The sequence below is a fragment of the Macaca thibetana genome, chromosome 14 (genome assembly GCF_024542745.1).
Source record: "Macaca thibetana thibetana isolate TM-01 chromosome 14, ASM2454274v1, whole genome shotgun sequence".
Lineage (NCBI taxonomy): Eukaryota > Metazoa > Chordata > Mammalia > Primates > Cercopithecidae > Macaca > Macaca thibetana.
In genome coordinates this window covers 31,358,511-31,372,558 of record NC_065591.1, presented here as the reverse complement: position 1 = coordinate 31,372,558, position 14,048 = coordinate 31,358,511, and the positions used below count along the sequence as shown (strand labels likewise).

The 14,048-nt window shown below is 46.1% G+C and overlaps 2 protein-coding genes across 4 annotated transcripts in view; both read right to left on the bottom strand.

The window, feature by feature from the left end:
- The window catches only part of LMO2 (LIM domain only 2), a 34,821-nt gene extending 20,779 nt beyond the window's left edge, over positions 1-14,042 (bottom strand). The window contains exons 1-2 of one of the 3 annotated variants that reach the window (XM_050758787.1): positions 13,632-14,042; positions 3,077-3,177 (exon numbers count right to left, since the gene is read on the bottom strand). The gene's annotated coding sequence lies outside the window, so the exon portion shown is untranslated. Of the gene's footprint in view, positions 1-3,071; positions 3,295-13,631 lie in introns of those variants that run through there. The other 2 variants (XM_050758789.1, XM_050758788.1) reach the window with 2 other exon arrangements.
- Positions 1-14,048, bottom strand: part of FBXO3 (F-box protein 3) — a 203,876-nt gene that overhangs the window by 146,714 nt on the left and 43,114 nt on the right. The gene's annotated exons all lie outside the window — the stretch shown is intronic.

Genomic DNA, 14,048 nt, shown 5'->3' with positions numbered 1-14,048 from the left:
TTTGAATTGAAGCCTTCAAATATCACATTCATGTCATCAATTGCCCAGTTCCTAGATTCACACTGATATTTACAAAGCCCTGAGTGTTGTTGCTTTGGTGAGGAAGTCCTCCCCAGAATCATTATTGAAGACAGAGCATGCATTATCACAAACCTTTTAAAAACCTGAACTAAAACTGTAACATTCTTAAAGACAACCTAGGGGAACAGCTTTATGACATTGGATTTAGCAAGATTTCTTGGATATGACACTAAAGGCACAGGCAACAAAATTAGAAATAGGTAAATTGGACTACATCAAAATTTAAAACTTTGGTGTATCAAAAGACACCATCAACAGAGTGAAAGGGCAACCCCCACAGAATGGAAGAATATATAAGTCATATATCTGATAAGAGATTAAGATCTAGAACACACAGGCCGGGCACTGTGGCTCATGCCTATAATCCCAGCACTTTGGGAGGCTGAGGTGGGTGGATCACCTGAGGTCAGGAGTTCAAGACCAGCTTGGCCAACATGGTGAAACCCCCGTCTCTACTTAAAAAAAAAAAAAATTAGCCAGGCGTGATGGTGTGTGCCTATAATCGCAGCTACTCAGGAGGCTGAGGCAGGAGAATCGCTTAAGCTCAGGAAGGAAGACAGATGTTGCAGTGAGCTGAGATCGTGCCACTGCCTGGGCAATAGAGCCAAGATCACGCCTCCAGCCTGGTTGACAGAGCGAGACAGGCTCTGTCTGGATTTAAACAATCCAGTTTCAAAATGGGCAAAGAATTTGAATATCCATTTCTGCAAAGAAGACATACAAATGGCCCACAAGCTCATGAAAAGATGTTCTACATCACTAATTATTAGAGATGCAAATCAAAACCATAATGAGATACTACTCCGCACCCATTAGGATGGCTAATGCACAAGTGTTAACAAGTACTGGTGAGGATCTAGAGGGTTTGGAGCACTTGTGTATCCTGGTGGGGATGTAAAATGGTGCAGCCATTATTGAAAACAGTATGGCAATTCCTCAAAAAAAGTAAAAACAGAATTACTGTATGATCTAGCAGTTCCATTCTGGACATACACCCAAAAGAATTGAAAACAGCAACTCAAACAAATATTTGTACACCCATATTCACAGCAATATTACTCACAATAGCCAAAAAGTGGAAGCAACAAAGTGTCTATCAACAGATGGATTTTTTAAAGTGATATATACATACTATTATATATATACACATATATGTGTGTGTATATATATGATATATATGTATACACACACACACACACATACACGATTCCACCTTAAAGAGAAAGGAGGCCGGGTGCGGTGGCTCACGCCTGTAATCCCAGCACTTTGGGAGGCCGAGGCGGGTGGATCACGAGGTCAGGAGATCGAGACCATCCTGGCTAACATGGTGAAACCCCGTCTCTACTAAAAATACAAAAAATTAGCCGGGCGTGGTGGCCGGCGCCTGTAGTCCCAGCTACTGGGAGGCTGAGGCAGGAGAATGGCGTGAACCCGGGAGGCGGAGCCTGCAGTGAGCCGAGATCCGGCCACTGCACTCCAGCCTGGGCGACAAAGCGAGACTCCGTCTCAAAAAAAAAAAAAAAAAAAAGAGGAAATTCTGACATAAGCTACAACATGAATGAAACTTGAAGACATTAAGTGATATAAGGCAGTCCTGAGAGGACAAAGACTATATGACTCTACTTTTGTGAAGTTCTTAGAGTAAACAAAGTCATAGAGACAAAAAGTTGACTGGTGGCTGCCAGAAGCTCAGGGGAGGGGACAGTTATTGTTTAATGGGCAAGACATTTCAGTTGGAAAAGATTAAAAAGTTCTAGAGCTAGATAGTGGTGATGGTCACCCAACAATATTTATGTGATTAATGCCACTGAACTGTACCCTTGGGAGTGGTTAAATGTTAAATTTTATGATATGTGCATTTAACCCCCACACCTCCACAAAAAAATCTGACAAAAGTTAAAGACCATTCCCTAGGCGCAGCTCTGTTCCTGCATGCAGAATTTTACATATGGTTCCAGGGAGCTCATGATCCTCTCAGTTCATCTGTGGACCCATTCGACAACCGAGTGTTAGGGGGAAGCCAGTCTCATGAGCTCCAACACATTCTTCAGTGCACTCAATGGCAATCCCGGCCCACTTAGGCCTTTTCGAATAGTGCTCATCCCTGACTTCTGGCTAGACTTCTTTACAGAAGCCCATTTGGCTCCAAGGACAGGAAAAAAGAGTGCAGGTGGTTATTACGCAAAGCCACAGCATTAAGGAACTCAACATTCTTCTAGATATCTGCCCTCCTCTCTGAGAATCCAATACTTAGAGTGTAGCAGGTCCCAGCTCCATTTGGGGTGGCGGTGGTGGAAAAGGCGGCGTCTCAGATAAACAGAGCATCTTTAATGCCTGCTCAGGCCAGAGCCCCTTTCCAAAGACTTCGAGACCGCCGTGGGCCTGCTGACTCCTCTAACGCTTTCAAGCTACAGTGCTTCCCATCACATTGCAGAAGGCCGCCTTGGGTCATATCTCACAAAGGAAGAGCTATTAACAAATATTCCATTTGTATTTCCTGCATGGCCCTCCATCTGGAAATATCTTTTATCTGGCAACTTTTGCAAAATGAACTGAATCTTGAACGAGGTCTTGGCAGGTTTATGCTAGCCTCTCTATCACTCCAATAAGTCATCTCCATTCTCACCTTCACAAGGGTCAAGCAGTTGTGACTTGGGATAGGAGACGGGGCTGGCACGGAATGGTAGCAAGTCATCTGGGCCCCGAGGCATCTTTTTAACCCTGAAAACGTCCACTTGGAGGGCAAGAGCCAAATCTAAAAAATTATTATACATACTGTCTTTCAGCTTAAATATGTATGCTCTCACTCCAAGTTCAGATCACAATTTACAATTCCACATTTTGTAATTGTTAAGTGCAGTCTGGCTTCCCCAAAGACTGCAAGCTCATTCTGCCCATCCAAGAGCCTTCTTAGCTCAGTCTCTGGCATGCAGTAAGCATACAATAATGGAAGGAATGAAGGAATGAACAAATGAATTAATTAAACCCACCTTACCTGCCTCTCCACTAGTTACTTCAAGTCCAGGTTGAAAAATACCTTCTTTTCAGAGCAGTTGTTACTGAAAGAAAATGAGAGGAGCCCTCTGGTTTAGACAGCTAGAAGTAGAAAGGAGAAAGAGAGAGAGAGAGAGAGAGAGAGAAAAAAAAAAAAAAATTCTTATCTTCAGTTAGAGAAATGTTTCCACAGGTCCTTGATAAACTAGGGAAAAAGACCCCCAGGGCTTTCTGATAGCAGGCGGGTGTCCTTGATAGTGTGACGGGTGGGGCAGGCGGAACTTTGGCATCAGGGCTCAGGGATGGATTCTAACGGTTTCTTTGCTGGTTGAAGAGGCTGCTTCCTGCTGACTTCTTTTTTTTTTCTTATTCTTCATGTACCAGCCCAGCTTGTGAATGCAAAGGAGTCGTCCCTTTTCCAAATGAACAGGACTGGTGTGTCAGGTGGCCTTGCCATTGCACGCGCCTGCCAGTCTGAGAAAGTGAGTGTTCGTCTGTGTCTGCGACTGTTTGTGTCTCATGCTTTGCAAATCTCTTATCCCTCTGAGTCTCAGAAATCCCCCATGAGTGAAAAAGGGCAGGTAGCCTGGTGCCCATTTGATAGGAGAGGAAATGAGGCCAAAGCCCCTCCAAATCTGAAACATGCCTAAACTAGAGAACTGTGTGACCCTTATTCCTTAGACTTGGGCATTCTTGCTCACAGGCATGTCTTGAGTATTTTTCAAGACGAAGAGCTTCATGAGGCAAAAGCCAACATACAGATACCGTATTACCTGTGGCATTTATTGGATTTGTCTCTTGAGTGATTCAAACAAAACATTATGGTTATAAATAGATAGACCTAATTGCTGCAAATAATACCTACCTTTTATTGAGCACTTATTATGTGCCAGACATTTTAAATGCTTGATCTTATTCAATTCTGATTAAAAAAAAAATACCTCCTGGCCGGGCGCGGTGGCTCAAGCCTGTAATCCCAGCACTTTGGGAGGCCGAGACGGGTGGATCACGAGGTCAGGAGATCAAGACCATCCTGGCTAACACGGTGAAATCCCGTCTCTACTAAAAAATACAAAAAACTAGCCGGCCGAGGTGGCGGGCACCTGTAGTCCCAGCTACTCGGGAGGCTGAGGCAGGAGAATGGCGTGAACCCGGGAGGCGGAGCTTGCAGTGAGCTGAGATCCGGCCACTGCACTCCAGCCTGGGCGACAGAGCGAGACTCCGTCTCAAAAAAAAAAAAAAAACCTCCTGAGATCAGTAGTATTATTCCAATGTTACAGAGAAGGAAACTGAGAGAGAAGTTTCAATAACTTTCCCAGTGTCATACTGGAATTTAGACCTAGGTCTTCTGACTCTATGCCCTCATCTCATCCACTATGCCAGTGTTTCCCAAATTTCCTACGTTTGCATGTTAGGAATACATATTCTTAGGCCCATACCCAATCTCCCAGATCAAGGGAGAAACCTCAGAAGGCCTTTCCTGATCTAAAAAATAGCCTCCTCCCGGGCCCTAACACACCGCTATTTAATTTTCATCATTATATTTGTCACTACTTGATATTTTCTTATTTGTGTATTTGCATATTGTCTTTCTTCTCCACTAAGGGATGAGTTCCATAAGTGCAGATACAAGATGTCCAAAGTTTTAATTTCTAGCAACTGACTAACAGGGATGGTACCTAGGAAGTACTCAATACATATTTATTAGATAAGTTAGTAGACACTGTCCAAAGTATTGTGTTAGGAAGAATTGTGAGTCTGGACCCAGGTTCTGGAGAGAAGAGCAGAACACTGGTGTGTGTCCTGAGATTTCGGCGTGGGAAAATGTTGGCACATATGCCATGTATTTGCCATCCGAGAGAAAGAAACTCAGTCCCCCCAAAATAAGAGGAAGATGACACAGCAAGTCAGTAGGAGAGCCAGGTAAAATACAATCACTTCTTTCCAAGACCTTTATCTCTTACTTGGAAGTCAAAATGAACACGTTTGTAATGGAGAAGACATCCACGGTCAACAGTGAGGTGCTGACCAAAACTGCAATCAGATTGGATTAGCGAGCGATCAGAGTGGACATCAGCATGGAAGGCTTTCTGGAGGAAGCAGAAAATCGAGTTGCCCCTTGATGAGCAATTATCTGGAAACTTCCTTTGTTTTCAGGCTTATACTATGAGCTTTACATAGAGTGCTTTTTTTAGGCCCTTGCAACACCCTAATGAAGTAAGTATTGTAATCATAATGTTATGGGTGATGAAACTGAGTCACAGAAAGGCTACAGAACTTGCTCCAGATCACAGAGCTACTAAGGATGGAGTAGGAATTAACAGCCAGTGATTTCAATAATGGTTTTCTTAAGCAGAGCAGGTGTGTCTGGTGGGAAACAGCCCAAGTAAGGGTCTGGGTATGGAGTCAGTTGGAGGAGCTGGAGGTGCAGTTCACAGGTAGTAATGAAGCCAAATGGCTGCAGAATTGGCCCATAACAATATTCCAGTGAAAGGAACCAGATCTGCTGTTCACTCCTATTTGAAGGCATTGGATGCCGAAATGCACCACACCTGACCCAGTGATCACAGGCAATTCAAAGGTTTATTACTTATGCAGGCATAGGCAGCGAGGGGAGCCCCTGGTGGAGGGCCCCACTGAGAAGAGGGCTCCCTGACCTCTGGGGAAGAGAGAGAGCCTGGTGCTGGGGACCTAGGTAGATATAGGACAGGAGCCCACCTGTTGAATAATGCCGAGAGGAGGTATGGGGGGAGATTAATCTTAAGTGATCTGTTCTGGTGGGGGTCAGGCTGGGGGTAGTCAATCAGAAAGAGCAAGGGTGAGTTTTCTTGCATGTGATTACTAGGTGCTGCAGAGGTGAGTGGGGCTGAGTGGGTGGTGAGGGGCGGGGGTGCCCTGATGGTTTCTGCCCCAGTGGGTGTTAATTGTTTGGCCAAATGACATTTTGCTGGGAGCAACTTTTTGCACTCAACTCAATTTCTTCAAAATTTACTCCCTAACGTTTGGTTCACCATGCCAAGAGCTAATATACTTGTATACAGGCTGTACCAATTTTACATAGCCAGTGCAGTATGTAAGTCTACTTGTGGGCAGGAGGGCCTCCTAAAACAAGGTCACCCCAGGCTATAGGGGACATCCAAGTCCTAGGGAGTTCAGAGTACCACATGTAGAATTTGGTTTCGGTTTGGTGGCACATCCGTTGGGCTATTTGGATTACTTTGCCTGCAATATTTATCCACATCCAGCAGGATACGCTATGTCCTCTGAGAGCGTATACTCCTTCTGGGAAGCTGGCATGTCATCTGGAACTAGTCTCTTATCTGCCACCCTGGCAGTTAGGTGTTTTTGCCCTTCAGTGAAAGCTTCCAGTGCTGCTGATTTTTGTGCTACAAGGGCTGATAGAACCTCGGACCTTTCTCTAATGTATCTGCTAGTTTTCCTGGTGTGATCATATGGTAAGACCTTACTCCCACTCTTCTAGCCCCAGGTCATGCTTACACCCAGGACAATGGGTAGGAAGACGGCCCATCACCTCTGACTAGGGACTGTGACCAGCAGGGTTAAACTGCAGAACAGTTAGAAAAATGTGAAGGGGGTTGTCAGAGTTAACAGTGTGCCGGTGAGTTTAGGTAGTTGGGATGTCAGGAGGAAGTTATCTAGGAGTGGAACAGGTGAAGCAGGTTCCCTCTGGGGCTTCCAATCTCTCATGTTCCTTTAATATCTGGGGTGAGCCATGACACCGGTTGTGCTATGTGGACCTAGGAAGATACAAACATAGGCATGTATTTGTACATTTGGATAGATGCATGATCTGGACTCATGAGCCAGGGACCAGACTGGATAACATCTGAGCCAGCATAGGACAGGGCAAGACCTAGGAGCCTAGACCAGAAGTGTTTGGTGTTGGTGGTTTTGTGGTGCAAATAAGGGAGTGGCCTGCTTATGGGGGCAGATTGGAGGCCCAACATTGCATGAGGTCCAGCCACTGGGATGTGGCTTTATCTATGTGTACATACAAGTTAGCCCGGAGATAGCCTTAGGCAGTAGAATTGCTTTGGGAGGCCCAGGAGGGGAAGTTCGGCCACAATAGCAATGAGGTTTATTGTGCCCAATGGGGAGGAAGTGGGAGGAGAGAGTTATAACTTTGGTGGCCTGTCTGGTGGCCACCCTTTTCAGGTATGTGACAAATGCTGATTAAGGGATCCCCCAAGGGAAGCTGTTTGTGCTCCAGCAGGGGGGTCCCTTGGTAGATGATGTGGGTTACTGGTGGGCAGCCTCCAGGATATAGTGGTTGGCTGGGATGTGGTCGTGGTCATTACCTGCAATGTGGCCATTGTCTCCCTGGGCTGGTACAATTTTTTTTTTTTTTTTTTTTTTTTTTAGCTGGAGTTTCGCTCTTGTCACCCAGGCTGGAGTGCCATGGCACAATCTTGGCTTATTGCAGCCTCTGCCTCCCAGGTTCAAGCAATTCTCCTGCCTTAGCCTCCCAAGTAGCTGGGATTGCAGATGCCTGCCACCAAGCCTGGCTAATTTTTTTGTATTTTTAGTAGAGACGGGGTTTCACCATGTTGGCCAGGCTGGTCTCAAACTCCTGACTTCGGGTGATCCATCCGCCTTGGCCTCCCAAAGTGCGGGGATTACAGGCAGGAGCCACCATGCCTGACCACAACTCTTAAGTCAGATTTGGGTCATGGAGGTATAGGCTGACATCTGGAAGGATGTCACAAAGATGCACAAAGCAGAAGGAGTGCTTGAGGGCACATTTAAAAGGGGTGCTGGAGGGCACCACATGCCCTGGGCTGCCAATTGGGCATCATTACTATGATAAAGGTAGTTTGTGGGGGAGGTGGGACTAAACATGCAGGACCACATTCCTTTCTGTTTGTCCTGATGGCTGCTCAGGATGATGTGATATTCCTGGCCCAGGGTGTTGTAGAAGAATTATATATTCCAAACAGATAGGGATGACACTGCAGGTGCAGTATTGCCCAGGTGTCCCAGCACTGAGTAGGGAAACTGTGTCCCAGGCCACTAGCCATATCAGGCATAGCAAGCTATCAAAAACCAAAAGTTTCCACAATAACATTTTCAGTTTTTAGAGTCTGTAATAGCATTTAGGGCTGGCCTTTTCTAATGACAGGGGCATCTGTATCCCACAGCTGTGAGTGGCTCTCCGTGCTTTGGCATCCGTGGTGGGGAATAGACAGCGCCGGCCATTGCTATTTTAGAACACTAATATTGGGGGGCTCTTTCATCTTCCTCCGAGATCCACATGGTGGTAGGTGTCAGTTCAGGGGCCAATACTTCTATTCCCTATGGAACAAGCTCCACAGTAGCCAGCCTTTAAATCCATCACAACTGGTAGATGTGTTAGGGGATGGGAGAGCCTCATTTCCAGGCTGGTAGAAACTTGTTGTCAAGGACTTCACTGTTCCATCCATAGCCAGAAGGTCCCACTTATTATTGCCATTGGTTTGACACCGATGCTTTGTGAATTGTGGATACACTGGAAAAGGACAGAGGAATGAAGGATCGGAGGAACAGGAGGAGCAATCCCATAAGGCAATCCATGGCTTGGAACCTGGGACTCTTGTCAGAACTAGTAAATGTAAAACAAGGGCATTTTATTATGGATGAGGGGCCCACAGGGGCAAGTATCAAGGGAGATAAGAGCAGTAAGAGAAAACTGATTTGGAAACCACAAGCCATTTTGTAGCTTTAAGAGAATATATATCATTGTGGAGTTTGCTGTAGCCTGGTGGGAGAAGTAAGCCAGTGACAGACAGGAATACATGTCCACCATGGTTAGGGCATATTGCGGGATTGGGGAACCTGAGGGAAGGACCCATTACCATGAATTTTCCATGGTGAGTGTGGTCAGTTTCCTCAGTGATTCTGCTAGGAGTGACATATTGCACCCACCCATATTTCTCCACAAGTATTCAATATGTTTGGGATAGCAGTTGAATATGGGTGGGCAACGTACATGCAGTATCTTATTGTGGAAGGCCTTAGTTGCTAGTCTCCAAGACTGTGGATTTATTTATTTGTTTGTTTGTTTATTTATTTAGTTAGTTAGTTTTAGTTTTAGTTTTTTGAGACAGGGTCTTGCTCTGTTGCTCAGGCTGGAGTGCAGTGGGGCTATTGTGGTTCACTGCAGCCTTGACCTTCTGAGTTCAGGTGATCCTCCCAACTCAACCTCCCAAGTAGCTCTGTGCACCACCACACCTGGCTAATTTTTTTTTTTTTTTTTTTTTTTTTTTGGTAGAGATGGGGTTTTGCCATGTTGCCCAGGCTGATCTCAAACTCCTGGGCTCAAGCCATCTGCCTGCCTCGGCCTCCCAAAGTGATGGGATTACAGGTGTGAGCCACTGCACCCAGCCAAGAATGTGGATTTAATGAGCCTTTAGTCCATGGAAGACTCTTGAACAGCGGAAGGATGTGAGTGGAGTTGCATTTGGGTTGGGTTGGGGTGGGGAGAGCCTGGAGGTGAGGCTACTGTGCTAGGAGCTTAACCACCATTGAAGGGTTGAAGAAAGGAGTTAGGGGCAATGGGAGTGACTGAGTGGGCAATGACAGAGGGACCCACGTGACTGGCCAAGACTTGTCTGCAGCAGACAAGGAAGCTATAGCCAGGCAGCTGCAGGGCTATTGATAGAAGCTGCCATGGCTTGAGCACTTGCTCTGTGCCATACTCATACAAGTGCATTCGTATATGATCTCGCTCATCCCTCACACTGAGGTCATTTGTGGGATGCAAATGGCCCGTCTTATGCTTCTGCCTCATCCACACAGGCCAGGGGCCATACTCTGTGCCGCTGCCAGGGGGATCCTTTCATAAACTGCATCAGATTGTCTCACTCCTCTGCTTGAAGCCTTCCCAAGGCTTCCTTCTTGGCCAGAGTAAAAAGCCGAAGTCCTATAAGGCCCTGCATATCTGGCCCCAGCCCTCTCTGTGTCGCCTTCTCTTACACTCCCTTTCTCCTTCCCTCCCTCTGCTTCAGCCACACAGGCCCCCTTGTCATTCTTCAAACTCTTGCTTTAGGGCCTTTGCGCTTCTCCTTCTTCCAGGAACATTCTTCTGCAGATGTGAGTTCTTCTTACTGGAAAGGTCTTCCTTCATCACCTGAGTAAGACACTAATAACCCAGGCCAGCACATTCCATTTTCCCTCACTCTGTCTGTGTTACTTTTCTCCCTTGCACGTATTGCCGTCTGGCATACAATATGTGTGCTTGCTTATTTGATTGGTGTCTGTCTCACCCTCTCAAGTTTGTAAGCTCCTTTCAGGCAAGAGCAATGTTTGTTTTGTTGAAGTCTTCGTATCCGCAGTGCCTAGAACAGTTCCTGCTGTGTATGGGGCGCCCAGTAAACGCTTGCTGAGTGGATGAATGAAGTGTGTATTATCATCCTGATTCGATGAAAGGGAAAACTGAGGCTCAGAAAGGGTAAGCAACTTCTCCAGGCAGGACAGCTAGTAGTTGCCAAAGCCAGGGTTCAAGTCTGACTACAAACCCTGTGCTATTTCCGTTAGGGTAGAATACCCTCGAGGCTTGGATCTTTGTAACTGAGAAAATTGATCTTTTTTTTTTTTTTTTTTTTTTTTTTTTTGAGGCGGAGTCTCGCTCTGTCGCCCAGGCTGGAGTGCAGTGGCCCAATCTCGGCTCGCTACAAGCTCCGCCTCCCGGGTTCATGCCATTCTTCTGCCTCAGCCTCCCGAGTAGCTGGGACCACAGGCGCCCACCACTACGCCTGGCTAATTTTTTGTATTTTTAGTAGAGACAAGGTTTCAGCATGTTAGCCAGGATGGTCTCGATCTCCTGACCTCATGATCCACCTGCCTCGGCCTCCCAAAGTGCTGGGATTACAGGCATGAGCCACCACGTCCAGCCGAAAATGGATCTTTAACAAACAGAAATGGGGAAATTGAACGGATTTGGGTAATAGGGGAGAGATGACAAGTTCATTTGGAACTCTGCTCTTCTTTGACTGCAGTGGGACCTCAGAGGCTAGGGGTAGCCATTTGAGCATCTTCTGTGTGCCAGGCGCTGTGCTGGGCACTAAGGATTTAAAAATAAACAAGACACCATCCGTACCCTTAGGGAGCTCACCAGCTAGGGGTGAAGTGTCCAGGACACACTCTCTGACTTCCTGTTGTGGCAGCTAACCATAGCCAGACCAGAGCACGGAGATGAGCTGGCAGCCAGACTCTCCAGGCCAGATATGGGCCGGGTAGCAGCATCTGACTGTCCTGTGCATCTGTTCAACAGAATCGCTGAGCAGTTCTGTTGTGCCAGACAAAGCAGTAACACTAGCGATACAGAAGCAGGTCAGACAAGGGTCCATTCTCAGAAGCTCACAGCAGTGAGGAGGAGGCATCCTTCACTCATTATTCATTCATCCGTCAGCTAGAAAACAAGCACTTGCCATGTGCAAGGCTTATAAAATTTATAACACTTATGAAAACACTCCTAGGCTCTTGTTATAAAGCAATGAAGAAAAGAGAGATGATCCCTACACTCAAGGAACTTACAACCGAGTGGCGATGCGGAGAAAAGAGAACTCTTAAATGCTGTTGGTGGGAATGTAAATTAGTACAGTCTCCAGGAAAACAGTATGGAGATTTGTCAGAGAACTAAAATTAGAACTACCATTCGATCCAGCAATCCCACTACTGGGTATCCATCCAAAGGAAAAGAAAGTATTAGATACCTGAACTTGTAGGTTTATTGTAGCACTATTCACAATAGCAAAGACGTGGAATCAACCTAAGTGCCCATCAATGGATGATTGGATTTAAAACTGTGGTGTATACATGCGCAATGGAATACTGTTCAGCCATAAAAAAGAATGAAATCATGTCTCTAGAGGCCGCATGGGTAGAACCGGAAGCTGCTATCTTAAGTCAAAAAAGTCAGACACAGAAAGACAAATATCACATTTTTCACTCATAAGTGGGAGCTAAATAATGTGTACACATGGCTATAGGGCGTGGAATGATAGACACTGGAGACTCAGAAGGGTGGGGGGAGGATGATGAGAAATTAATTAATGGGTACAATGTGTGTTATTCTGGTGATAGATACCTTAGAAGCCCTGACTTCACGACTATGCAATTTACGCATGTCACAAAATCATGCTTGTTCCCCATAAATTTATATAAGTTTTTATGGTTTTGTTTCTGTTTTTATGAGACGGAGTTTCTCGTCATCCAGGCTGGAGTGCAATAGTGACATCTTGGCTCACTGCAACCTCCGCCTCCCGGATTCAGCTATTCTCTTCTCTCAGCCTCCCGAGTAGCTGCGATTACAGGTGCCCGCCACCACGTCCGGCTAATTTTCATATTTTTAGCAGAGACAGGGTTTCACCATGTTGCCCAAGCTGGTCTTGAACTCCTGACCTCAGGCGATCCACCTGCCTCAGCCTCCCAAAGTGCTAGGATTACAGGTGTGAGCCTGTAAGTTTTTTAAAAACTTAGAGGTGAGTAATTATAATAAGTGATATTATTATTACTCTTATTAACAATGACAATGATGACTGACGAGGGCTAAGTGTCAGCTACTATCCAAGCACTTCCATGATTTATTTCTATTATTTCTCACAATGACCCTATGGGTACCCCTATATTACAGATGAGAAAACTGAGACTGCCATCTTTCTAAGGTCTAAAGTGATTTTCTGGGAGCACAAACAAGAGCTTAATTAATTTTAACAGATAAAGACAGAAAAGGCTTCACAGAAGAGTCACCCTTTCAGGGCAATCTAAAGACGTACAGGTTTTCTTTAAGCTGAACCATTAGGGCAAGAATCTGGAATAATATCTGCTTCAAAGGGGAGTTATGCAAAGTCAACAAGATAAGATGTGTAAAACCCAAGCACAGTACCTGGCACAAAGTAGATACTCCCAAATGTTTGTTCCCCTTCATTGATCCTCTGTGGTAGAAGGAACTTGTAGCCACTTTCCCCATCCACCTTGGTTTTTTAAAAACACCCCTTGAAGTTATAACCTCCTTGGGAGCCAAGGCTTCTCTGAAGCACCCCATTACAATCTTTGCCCTCAACTCAGGACTGGAATGTGTTTGAAAATGCTAACAAGGACAGCAGCCCCACCTCTTCTTCATCGCCTAAGGTTGTTAGGCAAACACACACACACATGCACACACACTCACACAGTTGCTGGGGAGATCATGGTAAACACAAGCCTCTCTTTTGGATCAGAATAATTGAGTGGTCTCCCTTTGTGGCCAGTGTACAGGAACAAATTAAATGGGTAAATTAGCAGTTCCCGAAGACATTAGCAACCAGTGGCTCACACAGCAAGCGCCTGACTCACCGTGGGGCCTCTCCAAGTCACAGCCTATGAATAGGCTCTTCCTCCCTCCAAAAGAGAAGCCAGAGTGCCCGGAACACCATAGGGGAAGCTTGAAGGCTTGTACCCCTTTGGAGTCTTTTTATTTTAAAAGACCGATTTAATTACCACTTCTTCTGGCTCCTTGAAGACGAAAAAAGTTCCCTTGCAATCCTCCATTCATCGGAGAATTAATGAAGCCTACTCACCGCAGATGATGTAATCCTGGTGGCTTCCCCCATCAGATCTAGGCTGCCTGCCCCACGGATACCTTCTGGGCTAATTGCCTGCTTTGCACCTGTTCCTTCTCGGGAGGCCCTGGCACCCTAGCACCTGGTGCCTGTGCCATCTCCTCTCTGCCAGGACACCCACGGGCCCTTGTGAATAGCAAAGCCCACTTCAAGGCTGAGGGCAGGTGGGGGTATTTCCTTCTCAATTCTGCTCAAGGCCCGTTGCTGTTCTTTGAGGATGTTGCAAATCCAGGGTTTGCAGGGCTGGGCCTCTCGGTGGCCTGGTTGTCTATCTGATAGGGCGGAGCCTTCACCCTTGCAGTGAGCTCTGTCACACCAGATGTGCTCCGTGTGGAATCCTAGCCATCAGGGGATGTCCTCAGCAAGCCCTACAGG